Below are 7,351 nucleotides of genomic sequence, written 5' to 3'. Positions count from 1 at the left end.
GCATGATTTGACAGGATCCAGATGCCAGATATGTATTTTTTCCAGTAGTATTACCTGGAGGCTTATCAGACTCCAGATTTCTAAGGTGCAGAAGGAAAGTTAAACAACATTCTTTATTGAGCCAAAATTTGGAAACTGGAGTTTGCAAAGATGGGTCAAACTAACCGGCACGACCTGGCAAGATTCAGGATTCACAGTCAGATTTTCAGAGCATCCCGGTATTGATTCTCATGGTTGGCACCAACAGATCCGTGCAGATCCACTCTGGTTCTTTATTCAGAAATTGTTCTTCAGGCGCCCAACATCAAAAAGTTACTTGGCCACTGAATCCCCGCCTCTCCGTTGGCTTCAGAGGAGAACGAAGACAGCGGTTTATGCGCCTTTTTATTTTTTTAAATCTACTCGGACATACCGCTGAGGGGACCAAAGCAAAAGCGAGTCCTCAGCCCAGCACCTGCAGCGCTTCACTCCTCAGCACGGCGGCGTGTCGCTGCCGCCGCCACACGCTGCCAGCCCCGGAGCGGGGCTACCGGAGCCCCCCGCCCCTGCCAGCCCGGGGAGCGTCCCTGCCACCCTCACTGCCGCCCGGCCGAGCATTCCGGGGCAAGCGAGCGCTGCTGCGGGCCGGGCCGGGCCGGGCCGGGCCTCACCCGCCGGGGCCGGGCCGGGCCGGGCCGGGGGAACTCCCGCTGCCGCCGCTGGCAGAGCGCATGTGCGGGGGCTCCCTGCTCCGCGCCGCTCCTCGCACCCTCCCGCCCTCCCTTCCTTCCTCTCCGCCGCCCTCCCTCCCTCCCTCCCTCCCTCCCTCTCTCTCTCTGCCCCCCTCCCTGCCTGCCTCCCTCCCTGCCTGCCCGCCTGCCTGCCGCCGCCTCCCTCCCTCCCTCCCTCTCCCCGCCGGCTGGGTGCTGAAGTTGGGCGGATGGCAGCGAAGCAGCTGCGCTAGGGGACGAGCCGCAGCAGCCCTTGCCGGGATCGCTCAGCGCCAACTGCACGCAGCCGGGCGGGGGTGGGTAAGGAGCTCCGCGCTTATTTCAGCCTGCACCGTGATAAACGGCACCAAAATGTCTGCTTGATAGTGATGCGAAGGGTGTGTGTGTGTGTGTGTGTGTGTGTGTGTGGGGAAAACCACACCGACCAAAGGGAGGGATGGGGGGGGGAGGAAGAGGAAAAGGAAGGAGGGAGACCAGAGGATGGATGGATGGATGGATGGATGGACGGACGGACGGATGGATGGATGGATGGATGGATGGCAGGCAGTAGAGTGCAACAGAAAATGTATTCACCGGGGGGACAAGCTGTGTGTAAGGGTGCCTGTGTGCGTGTGTAACAACGGGCGGCTTCGGCGCCGAGGTTGCAAGGTGGAGAGTGTGTATGCGTGTGTGTGTGTGTATGCGTGTGTGTGTGTGTGTGTGTGTGTGTGTGTGTGTGTGTGTGTGTGTGCGCGCCCACGATGCACAAAGGGGTGGGGAGAGGTGTAGCCGGGCTCTACCCGCGCCCCCCACCTCCGCCGCCCCCCGGTTGTGTTGGGGATGCCGCGGGGCATCCTCCGCGCCGGGCGCTGCTGCCCAGCCCGGGCAGGGGAGGGATTGGGCCGCCCCCGGGGAAGCCGGGGGCACGGGCTGGCGGTGTGACAGCCGCCGGATCGGAGGGAAGCAGCGCTCCTCCTGCCTTTCCTCTTGACCTTCCCCTGCCCGTAACGTGGGTCTGCTTCGCGCGAGGGGAGGCGGTGTAATTTTTGTTAATATTATCGTTATTGTTATTGTTGTTGTTATTTCAATCTGAGGAGCCGGCGGAAGGTGAGGGTGAAACGGCGAGTCGTTGCTCTAAGATGAGGAGTTGCTTTCCCGTCCTTCCCTCCCTCTGCCCCCTTTCTCGGCTGCCCCAGCGGGCCGGGCCGGGCCGCGGCCGGGGAGCCCCGGGCGGCAGCCAGCCTCCCCCGCCCGCCGTACCCTGCGGCACCGCCATCCCCGTGCCCCGGCCTCCTTCCCGCCCCTCCCCGGCAATGCCGGCGGGAGGCGGGCGGGAGGAGCAGGTGGCCGGGCGGGGCAGGGATGCTCCCGGTGCGCCGTGCCCGGCTCCGAGCAGCGCGGGACAGCGGCGCGGCCCCGAGCGGAGCGGGGTTCCCCGCGCCGCCGGGGAGCAGCCGCGCTCGCTGCGGCGGGGATGTGCCGCTGCCCGGAGAGCCGCCGAGCGCTGCGCCTCTGCTCGGGGTGAAACCGCCCGCAATTGAGAATGGCGAGGTTGCCTCGCTTGCTCGGCTGCCAGCCTAACGTTCATCTCTATCCCTTCTTGTTGATTTAGAAGGAAACCTTACTGGTGCTGTCAGGCTCAGAAACAGCAGGGGTGAAATTTATGGTTTTCGGTATTCGGTTTCTTCATTTCTGTATCTGGATTTTCACCAACGTGTGTCATAGGTTTGCGGCCAGATGCTTTTGCAAAATGGATGAAATCTGAAATACCCTTCTGGGTTAGTATAAGTAAGTTACGTATTGGCTGGTAATACTATTATGGATAACAGGTAAAAAAATATAACAACTTCCTACAAATGTAATATTCATGCATTGCAAATGTGGGGAGTTCTAAAAAGGAAGTTGATTCTTTTCCACATCAGTGGATGCTAGTGTCATCATCCTTACATAAATAACTGGGAAATTTACCTGTAGCACAATCCATTTACGCAAACAAACTATTTAACCTTTATAGAGAAACAGTGTTGCACACTGTTATCACTGTTGTCAAATACGTATTTTTATACTAGCTCATACCCAGAAAAAGAAAAGTCCTAATAAAAGGTGAGTGAGCCCCACCCCAGTAAGTTTATGGCCCAAGACGCAAATGCTGTGATGCACACAAGCACTTGCCTCCCTGAAATAACGTGAGCATTAAGGCATTTAGATGCCTTTCTCCATCAAGGCCTTAGATCCTTTTAAGTAGCCAAAATAAGAACATAATTTAATTAAAAGAATACGATCAAATAAATTGCTATAGTGAGTTGCACATCTAGTCCAATATCCTGGCTCTGACTACAGTCATTAGCAGATGCTGAAGGGAGAAAAACGTAAGAAACAGGACTGGCATACAGGGATCTTTTCCTGGCATATCCTTTCAAGTTTCAGCAACACATAGAACATGGATTTCTTGAACTGGAGTTTGCTCTCAGGCCATCATTTTTAATAAACTTTGAGTTTCCCTGCTCCCTTTTTAAAAATCTGTTTATGCTTTGGTCTCAACCCCATTCTGTGGCAATGAGCACCACAATTTAATTACAATTTGTGTGAAAAAGTACTTCCTTTTGTTTTCTATGAACCTGCTGCCTGGTAATTTCACTCAGTGCTCCTTTAGCTTTCATGTGTGACACGAGGCAGATACTGTGTCTATGTAAGGTGCCAGGAGTGTCCTGTCAAACCAGAGCAGGTACAGCGCTGGCAGGTCAGGTCCCTTCATTTCATTTTACCTACAGCTGAGAGAGGTCTGCCTAGGAGCTAAAGCTGTACTCAGCCCTCGGTCTTTATCTTGAAATCTACAGATAAGAATAGTTATTCTACTTCTTGTTATGCAACATGGACACTTAGGCACAAAGAATTGCTCTGAACCCATGAACTCCCTTCAAGAAGGCTACTGAGAAGATGTCTGTTGAAAAATACTCCCTGCACTATTGATTTGAACTGAAATCTGACTGACATCTTGGTGAAAAATTCCCTATCCCAATGCAGTTTTCTACCTACCCTGAAAAGAAGATGAAATATTTTATTCTTAACTGCAATTCTTATTTTTTAACAACTATATTAAATACAAAATGCAAGCTGTATGTCAGGAGACATATACATACATACATGCATACATTATATATATAAATATATATATATGTGCAGATATACATATATATATATATAAACTCTGTCTATTTGAAGTAGCATCGTTTTCTAATTGTTCTGTGTAATGTTCATTATAAGGATGTGCATGTTGAACAACATGCACAGTTTCAAAGGGAAAGTTTAAATGTGCCATAAAATGTGGCTGATTTTTAAGGAGCTATAACACAAATTCTTCTTCAGAAGGATACTCCTGAGTTTAGTCCTGCTTGAGGAGGTATCGATCAGACCAACATTGCAGAATACTTCCTTGCTCTCAGTGGTAGACCCTCTTTTGATTTTGTCATAAGAATATTAAAGGAGTAAGAGATCAGAGAGCTACAAAAGCACAACCTGGACCCAAAGACACAGAAGTTCTCACAGTTTTAATTTGGCAGCAGACACAACTTGGAGCAACACAATCCACAGCAGAATGAGATGAAGTAGAGAAGGGTAGAAACCCCTGAGTTGTGAAATTCTTCACAAAAAATAAAATGCTGGAAACCTGGGATAAAACCTTCCAAAAGACTAAAAGAAGGAGAGGCTGAATGGTATCGTTATGGAGACAGGATAGGTGGAATTTCAGCCAGTCGCAGACTTACCCAGTCAGATTTTCCACTTACAAGCAGCATATATGTGTCTGTGTGTGTACCTGTAGCAAAACGTATGAATATGTAGTTATATATATCAGGTATATACATTTCTGTTCACTAAAAACACATTATCTTAAATAAATTTTACAATCCTAGTACTTTTAAATAGCACTTTCTTACTTGTATGCTTCACAAGCATGCCTTTAAGTATGAACATATGGAGATCCTTATGAATACACCAGAAGTGTACTAAGTGAAACAGCATTAACTCTTACAGAGATGTTCATTACAGTTCCATTAGTGCCCTCCTGATCATATCTTCATCATGTCAGGGATTTATTTTGCACTCATACCGAGATTTCAGCATTTTTAGTGAAAAATAAATCCCTATCATACTAGTAGTGCTTATTCTGTGAATACAGGATGAGTTTTCTAGGAACATAAAATTCATGTGTTAATTGGCTTGAGCTAAAATTCATTACAAACTAAATCCTTCACAAAATTTAGCATTCCTGTTGACATACCCTTCGTTCTACGTAGTTTTTATAATGAAATAATGCAATCAAACTTTCCATACCATTAATTAATTAAAAGCTTGTGCATAGGGCATAAAAACAAATGAATAGATTAAGTTGTAATTAAGTTTATCTATTGGTGGTCATAGCTAATGGCTGTGGCTATACAGGCTGTGAGTAGAGTTGTGTTAGTAGCTTTGCTCTGACTCCTGGGGGTCCACTGAACCCTCCAAAGCAGCTCAGCCCTTCAGCCTTGGCACCTCTGCAGGTCTTGGCTACAGAGGGTCTGAGGAAGTGAGCTACCTGCGTGCCTCACTCTGATTCTCTGGAAAGTTAACCATTTCAGAGAAGTTTTCTACGAAGATTTTGTGTCTCTACTTGAAGTCAGGTATTTGCTCTCAAAAGGTTTTCCTTGGCATCGCTGCTGTCCGTAGTGCGCGCAGAGGAAGCAGCCAAGCGGTGTGACTGTAGCAGGGACCTTGGGGAATGCTTAAAGCACACAAACAGATGAACTCAGGGTCTGCTCTGCTCCTCCTGCCCAGCCACCATGTAACCTGTGCCTCGACCAAACTGACATAAGGCCTTGATTCCCTAGTGTGCTTTCTCCGATTTGCGCTGCTCCAGTGATGCAAGATAGATTTAAACTCAATTTAAATGTGTTGTTCTGGTATATTAATGCATCTGGACTTAAATAAAAGTATTCTATTCAATTTAAGGTTGATTCTATCATATCATCATAGAAATTTTGAATCATAGCTTTGTCTTTAATTTCTTTGCTTATAAAATATAAATGAAATGCATCTGAACTTCCATACAATAGAAATTTTCATACATTATTTACTTTGTAAGCAAATGGCAGCAAGTTCTTAGAAATCAGTAAATACCTAAATAGAATGTATGTGGAAAATTACAGGTAGGGAGATAGAACAGAAAGAAAATTTAATAAAATCTTAAATCTAACAGCCAAGCATTAAAAACATGCACACACCTTAAACACTGCATCTGTGCTGCATAATCTTTCTGCATAGAAAACCAGTATATATCTAGCCTAGGCTCTTCAGGAAGGAAGGGGTAAATTGGACAGTGATGCATTAACACAGCTATGCAGCCTCTGCTACCAAAGCAGCTTCATTTAAAGTAGTTTGGCTGCTCTCTCCAGTGATGCCAGCTCTGTGCTTGCTGAAATATGAGAGATCACAAGCTGAACCACTGTATATAGCCCATCTCTGTACATACAGGCTAACAGAGAGAATGTCACTGTAGTGCTGCCTTTAAAGGACACAGCCACTCTGTCTCAGATCCCTGATATAATTCATTATGCCACCTCGCTAAGTTCAAGTCCAAGCAAGACTTAAGGTCTTTTTTTTTTTTTTTTTTTTTTAGGAAGTCTGAATATGGTTTGGGCAGTTTTGGTGTACTATGTTTTGCTGTGCTGTGGTGTGCTGTAACAATGTCTTTATTTATCAGCAACTCATGTCAGTTAAAGTAAAATAATCCTGTGAGAGAAAGCAATTAAACCCCAGGAAGCATGGATGAAGGCTGTCATGCTGTCCTCAGCACAGCACTTTTATACCTGCTTCCAAGACCAGGTTGGACATGGCTTTGAGCAACCTGGCAGGGGGGATGGAACTAGATGATATTTAAGGTCTGTTCCAACCCAAACCACTCCGTGATTCTGTGTTTCTCTGATACTGTATCTCAGACAGCTTTCAAGAGAGAGACCTCAGAACAATGAGCACTCTTAGAGGCAGCGTGTCCTAGGCACGTCGCAGCTGTGACAAGGAGCTGCAGGAAGTCCTGGCATTTCTCACAGTACCACTGCCTGATTAGTATCACCACATATATGCTGGTCTCCTAGAAGCTTAAATTAGAGGGAAGTTGTAGAGTGTCTGGGCTGGAAGGACCCTTACATATGTTTTAGTTGCAATTCCTCTTGCTGTGGTCTGGGACAACTTCCACTAGACTGAGTTGTTCAAAAGGCCCATCCAACCTGACCTTGAACACTTCCAAGGATGGGACATCCCCATCTTCTCGGGGCAGCCTGTTCCAGTGCCTCACTAGCCACACAGTGAAGAAATGTATGGTAAATTTTTAATACCATTGTTACTGTTTATGGCTTGCTTAATGGGAACAACCTTCTGAAGTAAAGAATTTCTTTTCCAATCTGCCTTATTTTGACAGTACTGCAGACAGCACATGCTCTCTGATATTCACACTGCACCAGACCTTTGGGTAGTGTAGATTCTGCTCTCTCAATGATTTGCATCATATGAAAATTGAGAACAGTGAATAATAACTTCCTGTACAAGAGCTTCACAAGTAGCCTTGATTTAATGAATGTAGGTGGGAAGTGTCATCCTAATTACTCAGTGTCCAAAAGGTACTTTTATTT

At 47.0% G+C, this 7,351-nt stretch overlaps 1 protein-coding gene across 3 annotated transcripts in view; it reads left to right on the top strand.

Moving 5' to 3' along the window:
- Positions 1-714: 714 nt before the first annotated feature.
- Positions 715-7,351, top strand: part of RGS17 (regulator of G protein signaling 17) — a 71,111-nt gene continuing 64,474 nt past the window's right edge. The window contains exon 1 of one of the 3 annotated variants that reach the window (XM_086877299.1): positions 715-1,006. The gene's annotated coding sequence lies outside the window, so the exon portion shown is untranslated. Of the gene's footprint in view, positions 1,011-7,351 lie in introns of all 3 variants that reach the window. The other 2 variants (XM_086877300.1, XM_086877298.1) reach the window with 2 other exon arrangements.

The sequence above is a fragment of the Cyanistes caeruleus genome, chromosome 2 (genome assembly GCF_971803275.1).
Source record: "Cyanistes caeruleus chromosome 2, bCyaCae1.hap1.1, whole genome shotgun sequence".
Lineage (NCBI taxonomy): Eukaryota > Metazoa > Chordata > Aves > Passeriformes > Paridae > Cyanistes > Cyanistes caeruleus.
Note: the sequence above shows the minus strand (reverse complement) of the source record. Positions and strands in the feature narration are given on the sequence as shown.